A 19,119-nucleotide genomic window follows, 5' to 3' on the forward strand; every position below is an offset into this window, starting at 1 on the left:
GGGGTAGAAAAAGACTTCGATTATTTATTGAGTACCTTCTATGTGTCAGGCACTGTACTAGGCATTTTGCATCATGCATCAATGTCTGAGTTCTGCTTCCAATGCATATTATCATCACCTGTTGCTCATTTCTGCCCATTTTTCTCACATATCTGTATTCTTTTCTTTTCTTTCCTTTTTTTTTTTTTTTTTGAGAGAGAGAGAGAGAGAAAGCTCAAGCAGGAGAGGGGCAGAGGGAGGAGAGAGAGAGAAGCTTCAGCAGGCTTCATGCCCAGCGCTAGCTGGACATGGGGCTCAGTCTCATGACTGGAGATCATGACCTGAACTGAAATCAAGAGTCCCGTGCTTCACTGACTGAGCCACGCAGGCACCCCTGTATTCTTTTAAGTACGTGTATACATACATCTAGTCACGTACACGTGGTTCTGATTCCCCTTTGTATTTAGTCCATGTTCATTTGTTAAGTCAAAAGTCTTACTAACCTGCTGCCTCGGTACATCTTCCTCCTGCTGTTACTGCCACTTGCCGTTCCCACATCCTTGTCGTTTGTTCTTTAGGCTTCCCCGGGCCGTCTCCATGTCTGCACTGCTCCCCGTGCTGGGCTCAATTTCCTTCCTGCTCTGCGACCTTGCCTGTTCTCTTGGCTCCAGCTGCCTATAGACGCTGTACAGACCACATGGTCTGCTGAAGGGCACCCACCGGCCCTGGTACACGACCCCTGCTTTTGTGACTTGGCCCATCCTGCCCTCTTCTCTTGGCCACAGCAGCCTGACCAGCCTCCCATCTCTCCGGTCTGTGCTGACTCTCAAGCCTATGCGGACTCTCAGGCTGGCCTCAGTGACCAGTGAAACCACTTGTCCATGCAGGTTTTGGAGGGAAAGAGGAGCGTCTGTGCCGACAGTCACCAGCAAGCACATGCCACCCACATTAGAAGGGGTGCTACTGTTCTATCCCCAGCAGCTCAGCTACTGTTTGCATTAATCAAGAGCCCTGAAGTCTTTTTAAGGAAGTAGCTACAAAGACAATCTTGTTACCGGCACTTCCAGACCACAGCAGGCTTAAGGATGACCTTTTCTGCCTCCAAATCTTGATAAAGAGCCTTGACTAAGCTCCAGAGCAGCGAGTGAACAGTTCACTTACAGTTCTTAAGACATTCCTGCCTCCGATTTGTCATCAAGGGCTTTAGAAGATTAAATGTACTTGAAGGACACAAGAGATAGGGAAGAGCTGTTGCAGGTTCAGAGATGCACACACTGAACCTGTGCAGATGAAATCATTCACCCCACGTCTCACAACGACTTAAAGGTACCCTGGGCCATGCACACACATTTCGTTACTCTCAGTTCAGGTGTTTTCCCATTATGTCTGGCTAAACATTAAGTTCAATTTCTCCTTGAACATGCATCTCTAAGTCTTCTCCAAGGATCCTCCGAGATCGAGGTGGACGGGTTTAGAAAAGAGGGGGGATTTAATAGAAGAGTAAGGCAAGATTGTGAAGTGGGTTTGGTGGAGAGAAAGGAGAGGGCTGGGATGTTCACTGCGTGTCTAGAACAGAGATGTGGTTAATTAGTAAAGAATGGATAGCAATCCAAAGAGAATTGAGAATATCAACTAAGACCCAATTGCCCTGCTTTGAGTGATTTTTTTTTTTAAGTTTAGGGGATCAGAAAGGGGGAAAAGCAAGCAGGAATGGATGGAGTGACCAAATTTCTAAAGTATTAAAGCTGAACATCAAGCACCCCCTCGCTCCCCAACAAACAGCACAAACCTAACCAGCTTACGTTCCCAACTCTGGGAGCCTTCCCTGTCGGAGGCTCCCTGAAGCCTGCGTAACTGGACATGCACGGGCTCGCTTTGCCATCATCAGATGGGGCTGTCATCCGCCAATAAATAATCCATTACTCAATGGGTTAAGGTGGAAAACGGACCTGTGGCACACAAAAGGTGGCAGCTGGCCACCAAACAACATGCCCAGGCAGAAGGCTCCAGGGTGAGGAGCTCCTGTATAATGTCGCCATCTGAATTGATGAGAGGGCGAGGCTGCTGAGTCAAAGGGCAGAGAAGTGTGGGGCAAAGGAGCTCGAGATTTGGTGTCGGGGGGTCTGGGCTGAAGTGCCTGCCCCATCACTACTTACCGAATGGCCTTGACAGTGGTACAACCTCTTAAAACTTCAGTTTCCTCCTCTGTATAGTGCAGGTTGTAATCCTGGTCCCTGGGTGACTAACAGAAATGATATATGGCTGGAATGAGGGTGAGTGGAAACTTTTCTGTTCATTCATTCACCCTCTGTGTGCCAGGCGCTGTGCTAGGTGTTCTCCTTGCTCTTGGAGAGTGTGGAAACGTAAAACAACCCCATAAACAACTATATCAGATTGGAATAAGTGTGATGGAAGGTTGATGTATAACCAGACGGGAACCACTCTGCCTGGGGCAATGAGGGAAGACATCATCCATGTAAGAATTAGATTCTGTGACTTCATAAAACCTCTGAAGCACACTGCTAATGCCAATCTCTTCTTTCCCAGAGCTGGCATCGTTTGTCCATACATAAGCTAATGTGTAGCTATAAGCATTCCAGTATAAAGAGTTTGATTTCCTGGGGCACCTGGGTGGCTCAGTCGGTGAAGCGTCTGACTTCGGCTCAGGTCACGATCTCACAGTTTGTGAGTTCAAGCCCCGCGTCGGACTCTGTGCTGACAGCTCAGAGCCTGGAGCCTGCTTTGGATTCTGTGTCTCCCTCTCTCTCTGCCCTTCCCCCATTTGTACTTTGACTCTCTCTCTCTCTCTCTCTCTCTAAATAAGTAAACATTAAAAAAAATTTTTTTAAGGAGAAAAAAAGAATTTTATTTCCTAAGGTATGAACTAACTTTTCACATAGTGTCACTCAGGGTTGCCCAGGTGGCTCAGTCGGTTAGGCATCTGACTCTTGATCTCAGGTCAGGTCTTGATCTCAGGGTCCTTGAGTTCAAGGCCTGTGCTGGGCCCCAGGCTGAGCGTGAAGCCTACTTAAAAACAAACAAACAAACAAACAAACAAACAAACAAACAAACAGTGTCACTCAGTTGGGAATGACTTGTTTATGGGGCTAACGAAAGGACTAGTGGGCGGAGGACTAACATTTAGTGAGTACCCACTGTTTGGCACCGTGCATGGCACTTTATTCTTACAACAGCTTGTGGGGATAGTGTTAGGATTGCCATTTCACAGATAAGGAATCTGAGGCTTGGCAAGGTTAACTCCTTTCCTTGAACGAGGCTGTTGGGTGGCAGAAACTGAATCCTCAACCAGACGACTCTCTGTCTCCAAGACCCAGGCAGGCTCTTTTCACGGCTCCCCTAACAAATACCTTAGATGGGGATACTTTATATCCTTGTAGGATGAGGATTCTTTCATTTTTTAGATGCTTTGATCATTTATTTGTGGATTAGGGGCACAATGTGCCAGAATGCCCAGCATGGGCCGTGGCTGTGTCCTCCCTGACCCCCATGGGGTTACTGAGAGCCCCTGCACTCTGATCAACGCATAGCACATCTGCCAAAATGTGATACGAGGAACCTGAGACCACAGAGCTTTGATATGACACGTCTCTCCAGCAAATGAGAATATGAGCCCGACTGCCTAGTTACTTGTTATATTAATGGACTTGTTATATAATGAACCAAGGAAAGGGAGTATGGAGGAAGGCAGAGGGAAAGGAAGGAAGGAAGGGAGGAAGGAAGGGAGGGAGGAAGGAAGGGAGGGAGGGAGGAAGGAAGGAAAAGGAAGGACAAGGAAGGAAAAGGAAGGAAAAGGAAGGAAGGAAAGGAGGAAGGGAGGAAGGAAGGGGAGGGAGGAAAGGAAAGGAAGAAGGAAGGAAAAAGCCACAGGTTTTCCTTTGACTGGGTAATAGCTGAGGAGACCTCTGGGCCAAGACTTGCACAGACCCCTTGATCCTGGTGCAAGTGTCTAGGACTTTGAAAACGCAGTCACTTTTGTAGCTTTATTCACATGGGCTTCTTCACTTGTGAAGCTGTGGCTTGGAGTCATAGCCTCTGTGTGAACCCTAGCTACCCTGCTCACTTTCAAGCAGGATCGTCACAGGGTAGAGTGACCCACAGGAAAGAATGCTGGACTCATGGCTTTGCCACGAATGAGCTCTGGGCTTATAGCAGATCTCTTGTCCAGGATAGGCCTCAGTTTTCTGATCTGTAAGTTGAAGTAAGAATGTCTAGCCACACACAGGGTTGAGAGTGTGGGATGAGACCATAGATGTGAAAGTACGTCGGAAAACCAAGTGAAAGTACTCGACAAACACGATATTCCTAAGAGAGGGCTTGAAACAAAAGATATTGTTTTGATCTCGGCCTTGGTTTACCAAAGAAAATGAAAACTGGATTCCAACAAGGGACCATAAGTTCTCATTCAGCCCCTGCCACCAGTTACCATGGCAACTTGTGACTCTGGTCCAGCTACTTGTCCGCTGAATCCTTCAGCTGTTGCTTCTGTCAAGTGGGAAATAATGGCTTGTCATCAGGACTTTTATAAAGCACTCTGCGTGATTAATAACAAAATGACAGTAATTTAAAATTCTATGCGCAAGGAAAGTACGCATTGTCAGTGAAAATAAACCTTGGTGCAATATGTTTCCTCTTTCAAGGCAAACGATTCTGAAAACCATGGTTAGCCGACAACAGACTGCTTAGGAGATATAATTAGACTACAGTAGCTTAAGGTTTCTCACATCCATCTCCTTTCACCCCTGCTGGTTGGATCCACTCTTCTCTAACCTCGGGGGTTTGGTCCAGATCCTGGACTATTCACCGAAAGTGAATAGTCCTCATATCAATTCTGACAACTTCCGCCCGGGGTTAGGAAGGCCGAATGGTATAAGGGAAAGAGTTCGGCATCACATGAACCTGGGTTTTGAAAGTCAGCAACACCATTCACTACCCATGGGAACTTGGGCAAGTCACTTAACCTCTCTGAGTTTCAGTTTCCTATTTTTCTTTTCTTTTCTTTTCTTTTTTTTCTTTTCTTTTCTTTTCTTTTCTTTTCTTTTCTTTTCTTTCTTTCTTTTTCTTTCTTTTTTTTTTTGAGAGATAGAGGGAGTGAGAAGGGAAGAGGGGCAAAGAGAGAGAGAGAGAGAGAGAGAGAGAGAGAGCCTCAAGCAGGCTCCATGCTCAGCACCGAGCTCAACATAGGGCTCAATCTCACAACTGTGAGATCATGACCTGAGCCAAAATCAAGAGTCAGATGCTTAACTAACTGAGATACCCAGGCACCCCTCCTGTTTTCCTTTTTAAAGAGATGAGGGCCATAGAGTAAGAATACCCCAAAGAGCAATAAGGAGGAATAAACAAAATAAGATAGGCCTGTAAAGAACTTAGCCCAGTGGCATATAATGAGCACCATATAATGGTAGTTCTCTGCTATAGAAAGGCCTTGAATGGCTGATGGGGGACTATTTCACCCATTGTTCCTGGTTTAGGCAACCCCACCAACTTCCCTGGTTTGGGCAACCATACCAACTTTCATGAACCCTAAGAGAAGAATGAGTGAAGATCTCAAGACATCTCTTTTCCCCTAATTTTACACATTGGCCTCTCAAAGAATGTCACTTTTGTCATAACACACCAGCCTTCCTACAGAAGCAATGATACCTTTTAATCAAGGAGACTCAGAACTACTTTATCACGGGAAATGCCTGATCACTAGAATCTCGGAGCTGGGAGGTACTCCTGAGCTCAGAGATGCCACATGCTATTAGAATAAGCTGGTAATTTCCTCTTGCTTCGATACCCTTGTTTTTTACAATTGCAGGAATTTATAATCTGATCCCTCATTTCCTTTCCTTTCAGAGAAAACTGGCAAGCAACTCCCACCTTCCTTTGGCCCCAGTGCCAGGCAGAGACTCAGTAGGCTGGAAGCCTGGTGCAGTTAACATTGCTGGTTTCATGGCATGGACAGGTGAGGGCCACTGAGCATCTCAACAGACCATCCAAGTTGAGTTGGCTCTCGGGTCAGGTGCCCGCCCCTGGCAAGGACCCAGCTCCATCTCAAGCCCTGAGAAAGGGCTCAGGTGTACCCAGTGACCAAGGACAGCAGATAGGCAGCCAAGGCTTCATTGTTCTCTCACCCAAGACAGTATGGCCAGTGAACTAGAGATACCTCCCTGAGGAAAGGCTGCACGGTGAGCTCACTGAGATGAGTAAAGAAATCTTACCTATGGAACTAACTTCTTTATGCCCACCCCATCCCCCAATCCTTGAAATCAAGAGTCTGAGGCTCAGGGAAGAGGAGAGGGGCCGGAGGTTGAATCAGTCACCAACGGCCAATGATTTCCTCAGTCATGCTGTTGTAATGAAGCCTCCAGAAAAAAACAAAAGAACTTCTGGGTTGGTGAGCACATGGAGATGTGGGGAGGGTGGGCCCTGAAGAGGCATGGAAGCTCCATACCCCTTCCCCAGACCTCATCCCATGCAGCTCTGCCATCTGTTCCTGAGTTGCACCCTTTAAATGTGTGGGGTTTTCTTTTTAATGTTTATTTATTTATTTTGAGAGAGAGAAATATATGCGTGCATGCACACAAAGGGGCAGGGCAGAGAGAGAGGGAGAGAGAGAATCCCAAGTGGGCTCCACGCTGTCAGCACAGAGCCCGACGCAGGACTCGATCCCATGAACCGTGAGACTGGCAAGATCAAGAGTTAGACACTTAACCAACTGAGCCACCCAAGTACCCCTGTTTGTTGCTGTTGTTGTTGTTGTTGTTGTTGTTGTTGTTGTTGTTGTTTTGAGAGAGAGTGGAGAGTGGGCACAGGGAGAGAGACAGAATCTCAAGCAGGCTCCAGGCCCAGTGCAGGGCCCAACACAGGGCTCAGTCTCACAACCACGAGATCATGATATGAGCCGAGATAAGAGTCTGATGCTTAACTGACTGAGCCACCCAGGCACCCCGAGTTATATCCTTTGATTATAAACTGGTGATCCAGAAAAAAAAAAAAATGAGAGTTTGAGGCTCACTTTACAGTGGAATAAATTATAACTAGGTTACTTACATCTTCGAATTCTGTTTCTCTTGGGGAGGATGGGAAGGAGAAATGCCTCAGATACCTCAGTCATTCCATTTTTGTAACAGAAACTGTGCCAATTAATTCCAGTGAGAATTTGTAAAATTCTTTTGAAACATTTAGGAAGGATTCCATACTCCATAATTACAAAGTGTACTGATGCTTGTTACTATTGAGTTGTTCATCTTTAGTGAAGGCATCTGATCCCCCTGTGATAAGAAGGATCTCAGAGTCATTACCCCTCTGAGACAAAAAACATGTTAACACAGGCGCAGTTCATAGTAAAGAAATCACTTCAGAGCTAGTGAATAAGAGAAATCCCGTCACGGGGTGCCTGCCTGGCTCAGTCAGTAGAGCATGCAACTCTTGATCTCGAGGTTGTGAGTTCAAGCCCCATGTCGGATGTAGAGGTTACTGAAAAAATAAAATCTTTGAAAAAATAAAAAAGAGAAATCTCATCGTAATAGTTCGTATGTAACGAGCTGCCAGCAGAAGGGAGATGGTAAAAACTGGGGAAGAAGGCAGAGAAAAGTTATGGAAGGAACAGTGCTAACTTGTAGCCATTGTCCAGACTAAAGGGGAAGAAGCCTGGGGAAGTCAAGGATAATTCTGTGGTCTTCCACCTGAGGGATGAGCAACATGTGATTTTGTGAAAATTCAGGAGTCTGATGCTGGACAAAGCATTCCTGGCCAAGACTGGAAACACAACTTTTTTTTGTTGTTGTTTCTTTTTTTTTAATGTTTATTTATTTATTTTGAGAGACAGTGTGAGCAGGGGAGGGGCAGAGAGAGAGGAAGAGAGACAATCCTAAGTAGACTCTGTGCTGTGAGCACAGAGCCCGACATGGGGCTCGATCTCATGAACCATGAGATCATGACCTGAGCTGAGATCAGGAGTGGGACGCTCAACGTACTGAGCCTCCCAGGCGCCCCTGGAAACAGAACTTTAAATGCTCAACTATAACCGGGAAACATCTCAAATGATTTTTATAAACAAAGTTATTTAGAGGGAATTCATAAAAGGAAAAGAAATCTCATATGAATGCATCCTAGTTGACAATAACTTCTTGCATGTTCCATTCTTATTCTTGTTCATGTGAACAAAAAATATTTATCCACTTACTGTCAAGTAAATATACCATAATGTGCATACAACTTTTAATAAAAAAAAAATGACAGTGGATCATAAGCACTTTTGTACTTTTCTACGTAATCTTAATAATTTTTACATTGACAAATCTCAGTCATGCTGATGTAATGAAGCCTCCAGAAAAAGTCATGAAGCCTCAAGAAGTCATGAAACCTGGGAAGAGTAGCGATTTAAAACAGGGAATCAAATTTCTTGAGGGAGTTCCTCAAGAAGGTCAGGAAACTCCTAGAAGAACAATGGAAGATACAATTTGACGGATTTAGATAAATATGACACTGGGTAGATTGTAAGTCAGTGGCTTGATGGCTTTGGGAACAAGGGGAAGTGATTGCATATACAGCACTGGCTGCACAGGGGAAGTGAGCCCACAAGGATGAGTCCAAGTTCACAGCCCAGAGCAGGAGCAGCCATAGTGTATGACAATGAGTCTTCCTTCGAAGTTCACATGCTGCACAGTGTTTCACCAGTAGGCACTCTAAAGAAGCTTCTAGGCTTCAGAGCTCCTAAAAGAGCCCAAGACCAAGACCAAGAACCAAGGACACTCAATGAAAGGAAAAGTTTGGGGAATCATCAGAACCACACATCCAGGACATCCAGAGCTGGGCGTTTTATTCCTTGTCCCACTTCTAGGTTGCCAGCCGCCCTCCTCCCACTCGCTTGTCATGCTTTTCCTTTCTTCTTCTCTATTTCATTTATTCCTCCCCCGTGAACGTTCTCCATCTTTCAGTCTGAAGAATCAACGGGCTAGGGCGCCTGGGTGTCTCAGTCAGTGAGTGTCCGACTTCAGCCCAGGTCATGATCTCGTGGTTTGTGAGTTCAAGCCCTGCATCGGGCTCTGTGCTGACAGCTTGGACGGAGCCTGGAGCCTACTTTGAATTGATGTCTCTGTGAAGAGGGATTAGCTAGGGCAGTAGGCGGAAGACCCTGTCCCAGGAAACAAAGTGACAGTTTTACTTGTTACACTTCTGTATTGTTTGAAGTTTTGGGGTTGTTGTTGTTGTTGTTGTTTGTTTTAAGCAAATCTGTTACACATTGAAACAGTCACACAAGTCAAATTTTAAAACCATTGAAACAGGCAAATGTTTTCTTTTTTGAAGTAAAAAGAAGCAACAGACAACTGTTAAAGAACAAAAGTGCAACTGAGTACATTTGAAGCTCTGATTGGCTTTATGAAGCGATTCAAGAATCTCACAAGTGGAAGTGAGCTTCCGGGAGAGGAATTCGACCACATGGAAGGTTTTTATAGGAAAGACAGTGGGACAAAGACGTCATTAGCAAAAGAAATGATTGTTCCAGGAGAGGGCGCTTTCTCTTTGGGAAAAGGGCGGGGGAGGGGGGGGGGTCTCATCATGCAGATTACTTCATCTCCCCTTGGGTGGGGTGGAGAGGACCCTCGGGACAGGTTGCCTCATTGGTGCTGGCTGGCCTGCATTTGTAGGGAAGGTTGAAACTATAGTTAGGTTAGGTATAAAGCCCCTGTTTCAAGACTTGGCCTCAGTAACGCCGTGTTGAGCTGCTGGTTCTTTTTCACACTACTTAAGGAGAGTCTACAGTGCCAATAAGCAGGGGCAAGATCCCAAATAGCAAATGCAGAGGAAAGGTCTCAGATGACAGGCAGTCAGTGCCTCCGAGAAATCCCGTTCTGCAAACACACAGAGTGAGCCTCGAGAAAGAACCCTGATAGGAGGGAAATGGCAACTGATAAGAGATGGGTCATTTAAAAACGTCAGCAGGGAGGACAAGGAGACAAGGCAAGAGCAGCAGGAGTCTCAAAGATTTGGAAAGCTTGAGGCAAACACAGAGAATAAAAGGAGCTGCCATTTCCGAAGCCAGGAGGGAACATTCCAGACAGAGGAGAGCTGGAGAAAAAGGGACCAAGAGGAGCGAGGAGAGAGCAGTTAGGGCTTGCACTGCAGGAAAAAAAAATGGTTCCAATTTTTTAAAACGTTGTACTAGGGAAAGCTTCCAAACACATATAAAAACAGAATACAGGGGCACCTGGCCGGTTCAGTTGGTGGAGTATGTGACTCTTGATCTCAGGGTTGTGGATGCAGGCCCCACACTGAATGTAGAGATTACTTAAAAACAAAATCCTGGGGCACCTGGGTGTCCGACTCTTGGTTTCGGCTCATGACATGATCTTGTGGCTCCTGGATTGAGCCCCGAGTCAGGCTCTGTGCTGAGTGTGGGCCTGCTTGGGATTCTCTCTCTCTCTCTCTCTCTCTCTCTCTCTCTCTTTCTCTCTGCCTGCCCCTTCCCCCCATGTGTGTGTCCCTCTCTCTCAAAATAAATAAACTTTAAAAAAATCTTAAAAAAAAAAACAAAACAGTGTAGTTACAATGAATCCCTGTGTACCCATCACCCAGCTTCAACAATTGGCAGCTCATGACCAACCTTGCCTCCTCTATACGCTCACCAACTCATTACCCCTTCCCTGGGCTGGCTTGAAACAAATTCAAGATTCAACATCCTTTCAGTGGTTCTCAGACTCGACTGAGCATCAGAACCCCGTAGAGGGCTTGTTCAAACATGGATTGCTGGACCCCACCCTGGGTTTCTGATTCTGCAGGTCTGGAGGGGGACTGAGAATTTGCATTTCTATTTATTTACTTTTTTTAATGTTTATTTATTTTTGAGAGAGAGACAGACAGACAGAGTGCAAGCAGGGGAGGAACAGAGAGAGAGGGAGACACAGAATCTGAATCAGGCTCCAGGCTCTGAGCTGTCAGCACAGAGCCCAACATGGGGCTCAAACTCACAGACCTCAAGATCATGACCTGAACCGAAGTCGGACGCTTCACTGACTGAGCCACCCAGGTGCCCCGAGAATTTGCATTTCTAACAAGTTCCCAGATAATACCAGTGCTGCGGATCCAGGGGCCACACTTCGACAACCACTGTATTATTTCATCTGTACATATTTCTCTTTTAAACACGACCCCCTTATTTAAAACATAATCACAATGTTGCCACCACTCACAAAAATCTATCGTAATTCCTTACTATCATGTTTTCCCAGGTGTCCTCTCAGTGGTCTTACCAACCACTTGTTGATCTGTGCTCCGGACAAGATCGGGGCCTTGCCGTTGGTTAGTCTATTTTCTACTCCTCTGGTCTAAGGGGTGGGGTTTGATTGAGTAGCATGCGGGTCGTTTGGGCAGTAGCACTGAGAGATGTGCCGCTGTGTATTGTGAATAGAGCACAGCCTTTGGGTCTGAATCGCGCTCTGCCACTTGCAACTGACAGAGGTCGGACCCGCCACCGGAGTGCTCTGAGGCTCATTTGCGTCATCTCTGAAATGAAGAGAATAAGCCTATCGCATGGAAGACTTGCGAGAACTGCATGGACATCAAGCCTGTGGCATGGTGTCTGGTCACCTGTTGGGCTAAGGAACCAGAAGACATGGTCGGTAGCAGCTCTGTGACCTTGGGACCTCAGGTAGGTGCTTCCCCTAAGCTCCAGCTTCCTAATCAATAAAATGGAGATGATAATAATAGTACTTTCGTGGGGTGTGAACGAGCTAATGGGCACAAACAGCTGAAGCATGGCATCTAATGTGCAGTAAGCTCTCAGATTTGTTGTTGCTCTTAGGAAAATACCAGTTATTATTAGGAGCACAACGAATGTCACTTCTCTTTCACCTGAGTAGGAACGCCTTCTTAGAATCTTGGTTTTCAGAGTGATGGGCTGGGAGATCCCAGGCCGTGAATGTTCATGTTCCCCATCTCACTTATTTCTTCGTTTGGTTAATGGCACCACCATCCTCCCGGGTGCCTGAGTTAGAAACTGGGGGTCGCCTCGACTCCACGCCACATTCAAGTGCATCATCCGTTATGAGGGTTTCCCCCTTTAGGTTGCCGCTGGGATCCCAAACTGAATGAAAGAACCTAATAGCGCCCGGTACACAGCAGGTCCTTAATCAACACTGATAGTTTATTTTTACTTCCATTGCCTCTGCTCTCCTTCTGACCACTGGCCTCCCCCCACCCACACTGCCCAGCAACTCCCCTCCCCAACCTCCCTTGCCCCCCGCCCCCCCGCCAGCCTCTCATTCTTCAGATGACAGCCTTTCTCCCTGTTTCTCCCCCTCCCCCACCCTGTCTGCAGTGCAGTCTCCCTCATTCTCCAGCTGTGTAAGGAGCCACTTTCCTTTTGTTGTGCTTCTCTCCCTTTGTCCCTGATACTTCCGGCTGCCTCCTTCCCATAGGCCTTCACTCTCGTGGGTTTTTTTAAATGTTTATTTATTTTGAGAGAGAGAGAGAGCATGCACAAGCAGGGGAAGGGCAGAGAGAGAGAGAGAGAGAGAGAGAATAGCAAGCAGACCCTGCGCTGTCAGCAGGGAGCCCGAGGTGGGGCTCAGTCTCGTGAACCCTGAGATCATGACCTGAGCCGATGTCAAGAGTTGGACCCTTAACCGACTGAGCCACCCAGGTGCCTGGCATGTTTTTGATAACGTATGTGAACTTAAAAAATATATTATGTTTTTTTTGTGTACATTCTGTTCTTAAACCCACCTACCACATCTACTTCTCCGGTCCCCTGGCAAATACCCTCAACTCCCCGCGGCCAGTACTACAGTGAGACGAATGTCTTTGTTGATGATCCTTTAGGACCCGAGCAAGAGTTTCTCTGAAGCATATGCCAGGAGGGGAGTCACTGAATCATAATATCTATGCCAATTTCCTTTGACAAAGTACTGCCGGGTCGTCCCTGAGAACTGCAGAACTCTCGGCAGCTGAAGACTCCGTTGTCCAAACCCTTCCACTAACAGACTTGATGAAACTCTAGCATGGCTTCAGTCGCTTAAGGTCATCCCTGGGATGATCCTAGCCCCCTGGAAGGGCCCGCCCGGGATGAAAGTTCAGTGCCGCCAGGACAATTTGCTGTTCGTTCCGCAGATGGGCCCCCGAGCCCCTCAAAGGGCAGTTACTTTAGAAAGCTTGCAATTATGAATTCTTTCTCTGCCCTTCGAAACGCAAATCTACCACCTCAAACTGTTTCCTAAAAGACCTAAGAGGAAACATTCAGGGAGATAACCCTCCTCTCCCGCCTATCCCTGTGGGAGGACAAAGACCTAACTTGAGCGGGCGCCTCGTTGCATCTCACACCACTGCCTCCTTCACAAAGACGGGAGAATTTGTTCCTCCTCAAATAAGCACCAATTAACGAATCCAGGTAGCCTCGTCACATAGGCTGAGCCCTCTTAACCCCCATCTCAGTATCTTTCCCCTTGCACAACCTTGTTGAAACGTTTCCAGCCTTTTGTTTTGAGGACGTTGAGTCCCATTCCCCCTGGACTCATTTTCCCTGTTGCAACATAGTTACTGAATAAAACTTGTCCTCGCTGCTTAAACTCGTGTCCAGCTTTATTTGTGACACGCGCTAGAAAAATCCTAGCAGTGTACTTTCTTCCCAGCAGGCGACCAGAAGAGTTTCAGACCTTGCGAGAATTTCATATTACCCAGTCCCCTCATTCTTGCCAGCCTCCTGGGTAAAAAGAGATCTCTTTTCCTATTGTTTGGATTTTCATTTACCTGTAACGGGTGGGATTGAGCAGAACTACTGGACTTTCTTGTGTGAGTCACATATTCGTATTCTTTGTCCATTTTCCTACTGGGTTCTCCATCTTTTTCTGATTGATTTGTAGGACTCTCTTATACATTCTAGGTAATAATCCCTGTTGGTTTTTGAAGTCTCAAATATTTTTTCTCAGTCTATCACCTGTCAGTTAATTTTGGTAACAATATCCATCATTATCATTAATTTTGACATAGATCTCTCCATTTTTTTGGCCTATGATTGTACTTTTTAGGTCTTGGTTTTAAAAGAATCCTTCCCCACTTTAAAATCATAACTCTATTCTCCTACATATATTTCTGTGTCTTTTTTCGTAGGGATGGTTTTCACAGTCAGTCTTTAGTGTATCTGAAATTCACCTTTGTTTATGTGTGTTGAGGCTTCAACTTAATTTTTCCCCATGTAGTGAGTCAGTTTCCCTGTCCTATCAACTCAGCAACTTATCCTGTCCCCATTGATTGTGGTACTTTTTTTCCTGTACATCAGGTACACTCACACCCAAAAGCATATACGTTTCTGGGCACTTTATGGCCCTTGGTCTCCTCACACGTTTCTGCACCATAGTGTTTTATGCCATGACCCTGGAGTATCGTGAGGTAAGTCCCTCCTCTTTGCTCTTTTCTCAGAATTATGGATTTTGATTTTATTCTTCTAGATAAATTTCTGAATATGCTTTTCCTTTCCACTCAAAAAATTATTAGATGTCTATTGAAATTGCCTTACATTTTTAGATTCACTTTGGGAGAATTGGGATCTTTACATGTTAGGGAGTCTTGTCTACCAACATGGCATATGTCTCTGCTCATTCAAGTCTTGTATTGTGCCCTTTAATAGTTTTACATTTGGCTTCCAAAAATGATTTTGAACTTTTCATTAATTTTTAGGTACTTTATAATTTTGTTGCTCTCATAAAAGGTATCTTATTTTCTATTATATGTTCTGGTAAAATATTGCTAATACAGAAGAATGCTACTGATTTCTGAAAGCAGACCTTGTTCCTGACATCCTTGCCAGGATTATATTAATTCTGGGGTGATTTTCTATATGGATAATCAAATCACCTGTCAATAGTGACAGTTTTGTCACTTCCTTTCCTTTTTTTTAAATTTGAGAGACAGAGAGAGAGAGAGAGCAAGCATGCAAGCATGGGAGGGGGCAGAGGGAGAGAGAGAGAATCTTTTCTTTATTAATTAAAAAATTTTTTTAATGTTTTATTTATTTTTGAAAGACAGAGAGAGACAGAACAGGGTAGGGGCAGAGAGAGAGAGAGAGACACAGAATCCCAAGCAGGCTCCAAGCTCTGAGCTGTCAGCACAGAACCTGACACGGGGCTCGAACCCACAGACCGTGAGATCATGACCTGAGCCAAAGTCGACGCTTAACGGACTAAGCCACCCAGGCACCCCAGAGAGAGAGAGAGAGAGAGAGAGAGAGAGAGAGAGAGAGAGAATGAACCTTAAGCAGGCTCCATGCTCAGTGTGGAGCCTGAAGTGGGGCTCAATCTAATGACCCTGGGATCAAGACCTGAGCCAAAATCAAGAGTCAGATGCTTAACCAACTGAGCCATCCAGGCACCGCCCCCCCCCCTTTTTAAAATTTAAATCCATGTTAGTTAACATATGGTGTAATAATGATTTTTGGGAATAGAATTTAGTGATTCATCACTTAAAACACCCAGTGGTCATCCCAACAAGTGTCCTCCTTAATGCCCCTTGCCCATTTAGCCCATCCCCCCCCACCCAACACCCCTACAGCAACCCTCAATTTGTTCTCTGTATTTAAGAGTCTCTTGGGGTTTGTCTCCCTCTCTGTTTTTATATTATTTTTGCTTCCCTTCCTTTATGTTCATCTGCTTTGTATCTTAAATTCCACATATGAGTGAAGTCATATGATATTTGTCTTTCTTTGACTAATTTCGCTTAGCATAATACCCTCTAGTTCCATCCACGTAGTTGCAAATGGCAAGATTTTATTCTTTTTGACTGCTGAGTAATATTCCATTATATATATATATATATATATATATATATATATATATATATATCACATATTCTTTATCTATTCATCTGCCAATGGACATTTGGACTCTTTCCATACTTTGACTATTGTTGATAGTGCTGCTATAAAGATGGGGGTGCCTGTGCCCCTTCGAAACAGCACACCTGTATCCCTTGGATAAATGCCTAGTAGTGCAATTGCTGGGTCGTAGGGCAGTTCTATTTTTAGTTTTTTGAGGAACCTCCATACTGTTTTCCAGAGTGGCTGCACCAGCTTGCATTCCCACCGGCAGTGCAGAAAGGTTCCTCTTTCTCCACATCCTTGCCTACATCTGTTGTTGTCCAGGTGTCCCTTGATTTTTTTTTTTTTTTTAAGTAGGCTCTACACCCAACGTGGGGCTTGAACTCACGACCCTAATAAGATCAAGGGTCACATGCTCTACCAACTGAGCCAGCCAGGCACCCATCACTTCATTTCAAATCCTTATACCTCTTACTTCTTTTTCATGTCTTAACATGTTGGCCAAGACCTCCAGTACTCTGTTGAGAAGTAGCAGTTCCTGTTCTTAGAGGGAATGTGGATCTACCTGAACCTCTTATCTCCTTCCTATCCCCAGGGGCTAAGCCTGCCTTCATGTAGCCACAAGCTCTATTTCCTACTCGTGCAAGACTGGTGATTCTGTTTTGCCATGTAGTAGAGTTGGGATAAACCCTAATCTGTCCATGGAAATATGGGGGAGATGTAAGTCCCCCCCCCCCCCCCCGTGGCACCTTTCCTCTTCCCCTATAGACTGTAGTCACATACACATATACCCTGGGACCCAACTATTTGCTGTCTCTCTAGAAGCTTCTCACAGTTATTACATTAGATACTCAGATTCACCACTGCTCCATTTCTGAGGCGTTCATTCCCAGAACTGGGTTGAGGAAGGTAGCCAGTAGCCTAAAATGGGTTGCCATTTTGTCAAGATCCAGAAGCCAGAGTGACATTTCTAAAATAATTCCCATCATGAGAGTGCTTTAATCATAGACCATTGAAGGCCCTCACTGTAAATTAATAAGAGCATTCAAGGACTTGACAAGGTGGCCTCACCTCCTTTTCTGCTTACCACAGCATACCCCACACTCAGACCATCCTGGGTGATCTCCTTTTCCTGAATGTGTGTCCATTCAACCTTATCTGCTTACCATTCAGTTCCCTCTGCAAGGGATTCTCTCGCCGTTTCTCCACACTGAGAAAGCCTAATCATTCATCAAGGCTCAAAACAAAAGTCATCAGTCTTATGCTGTCTTCCCAAGTTTATCTCATTGGTGTAAACCACTCCTTCCACCGTGCTCTCCAGAGCACTTGGCTATCAGATTTGCCTTACAGTTTGTTGTTACTTATCTAACTGTTCCATTAGATAGCGACGTCCAGAAGGTCAAGGACTGTGTTCTATTCATCTCTGTCTCTGCAACAATTCCTCGCACACAACAAATGCTCAATAAATGCTTGTTCATCAAATGAAAGGGTAGAGATCATAAATTACTCAAAAAAGAAGTCGTGGGGGCGCCTGGGTGGCGCAGTCGGTTAAGCGTCCGACTTCAGCCAGGTCACGATCTCGCGGTCCGTGAGTTCGAGCCCCGCGTCGGGCTCTGGGCTGATGGCTCAGAGCCTGGAGCCTGTTTCTGATTCTGTGTCTCCCTCTCTCTCTGCCCCTCGCCCGTTCATGCTCTGTCTCTCTCTGTCCCAAAAATAAATAAACGTTGAAAAAAAAAAAAGAAGTCGTGAATAAAGATGAAGTAATGCCGATCGAAATTTGCAGAGGTGTTGTTACCTGCAGTAATAGTCAGCAACACGCAGATAGGAGCGAGAACAGACCCCGTACGTGCCTAGTCATTCTCGTTATTCTGTGATAAACCTTGCGGGTGCTATAGGGACAGGTGTTCAACCTGTGCAGTGCGCAGCAACCCTGGGGGCAATTGTGGAAGTTAGCGTGTGGGTAGACATCCCTGGGTCTCTCCTTCTGAACGATACTTCTACTTATGCTGTATGCTACAAAGGCCCTTGAACTGTGCCACTTTACAGGTCAAGATTATAAGATACCTGGAAAGGGCTTTTGAAATATTACCTTTGGAGCACCTGGCTGGTTCAGGTCACGATCTCACGGTTCTCGAGTTTGAGCCCCACGTTAGCCTCTGTGCTCTCAGCACGGAGCCCGCTTCAGATTCTCTGTACCCCTCACCCCGTCTCTCTGCCCCTTCCTGCTTGCACTCTGTCTCTCTCTCTCTCAAAAATAAATAGAAACATTTTTAAGCACCTTTACTTTTGATAGGAATTTTCAATAAGTGGGAGAGATTGGTCATGTGGTAGAGGAAACATGGAAAAAGTAAATGAACAAACTGAAGTAAAATTAATCACGTTTGTATTGCTGCTTTTCTTTGAATGATGGTTTCTTCTGTGCATTTATTCTTTTTGGTTTTGCCTGTCTAGGCAATAAGTAAAGAAGATAATATATATATATATATATTTACACACACACATATATAATTAATATATAATGATATAAATATATCATTATCATATAATAGCTGAGATAAGGAGGAATTAAATTCCTTTTCTTCCATAGATTGTTGCAGCAGTGGCCCTCAAATCGTTCACACCTCCCTGTATGTACATCCTTGGGTAATACCTTTCACACTGACTCCAGGCATGGCCATGTAACTTGCTTTGGCCAGCGATAAGAGCAAACATGACATTAGCAGAAATTTTATTTTTTTTAACATTTATTTATTTTTGAGAGACAGAGAGAGAGCACGAGTTGCGGGGGGTGGGGGCAGAGAGAGAGGGAGACACAGAATCCGAAGCAGGCTCCAGGCTCTGAGCTGTCAGCACAGAGCCCTATGCGGGGCTCTAACGCACAACTGTGAGATCATGACCTGAGCCCAAGTCAGACAATTAACTTACTGAGCCACCCGGGCACCCCTGACTCTAGCAGAAATTTTGAAGGGCTTGCATATTGACCTTGCCATCTCCTACTGCTCTCTGGTCCCCTGAGACTGCCATGGTGCGATCACCACGTGAAGCCTGGGCTTGAGGATGAGAGAACATATAGAGTAGAGACAAGCCATCACAGCAGAGTCCCCAAGAAAGGAGCTTATCAATCTTCGGGTATGTGAGTGAGGCCAGCCAACCCCAGAGGAGCCACCTACCGACCTCAGAGATCCATCACATCAACTAGATCAGAAGAACTGTCCAGATGACTCACAGAAGCCTGAGAAAAACTAAATGTCTGTTGTTTTAAGCCATTAAGTTTTGAGATGGTTTGTGACACAGCAAAACCTAACTAATACATTCCTCAAGAAAGC

General features: G+C 45.4%; 1 protein-coding gene across 1 annotated transcript in view; it reads left to right on the plus strand.

Annotated features, from left to right (window-relative positions):
- Positions 1–19,119, plus strand: part of APH1B (aph-1B gamma-secretase subunit) — a 140,373-nt gene that overhangs the window by 111,223 nt on the left and 10,031 nt on the right. The window lies entirely within an intron of this gene.

This window comes from Puma concolor, chromosome B3 (genome assembly GCF_028749965.1).
Source record: "Puma concolor isolate L17-30 chromosome B3, mPumCon1.1.hap2, whole genome shotgun sequence".
In the NCBI taxonomy this organism is placed as follows: domain Eukaryota; kingdom Metazoa; phylum Chordata; class Mammalia; order Carnivora; family Felidae; genus Puma; species Puma concolor.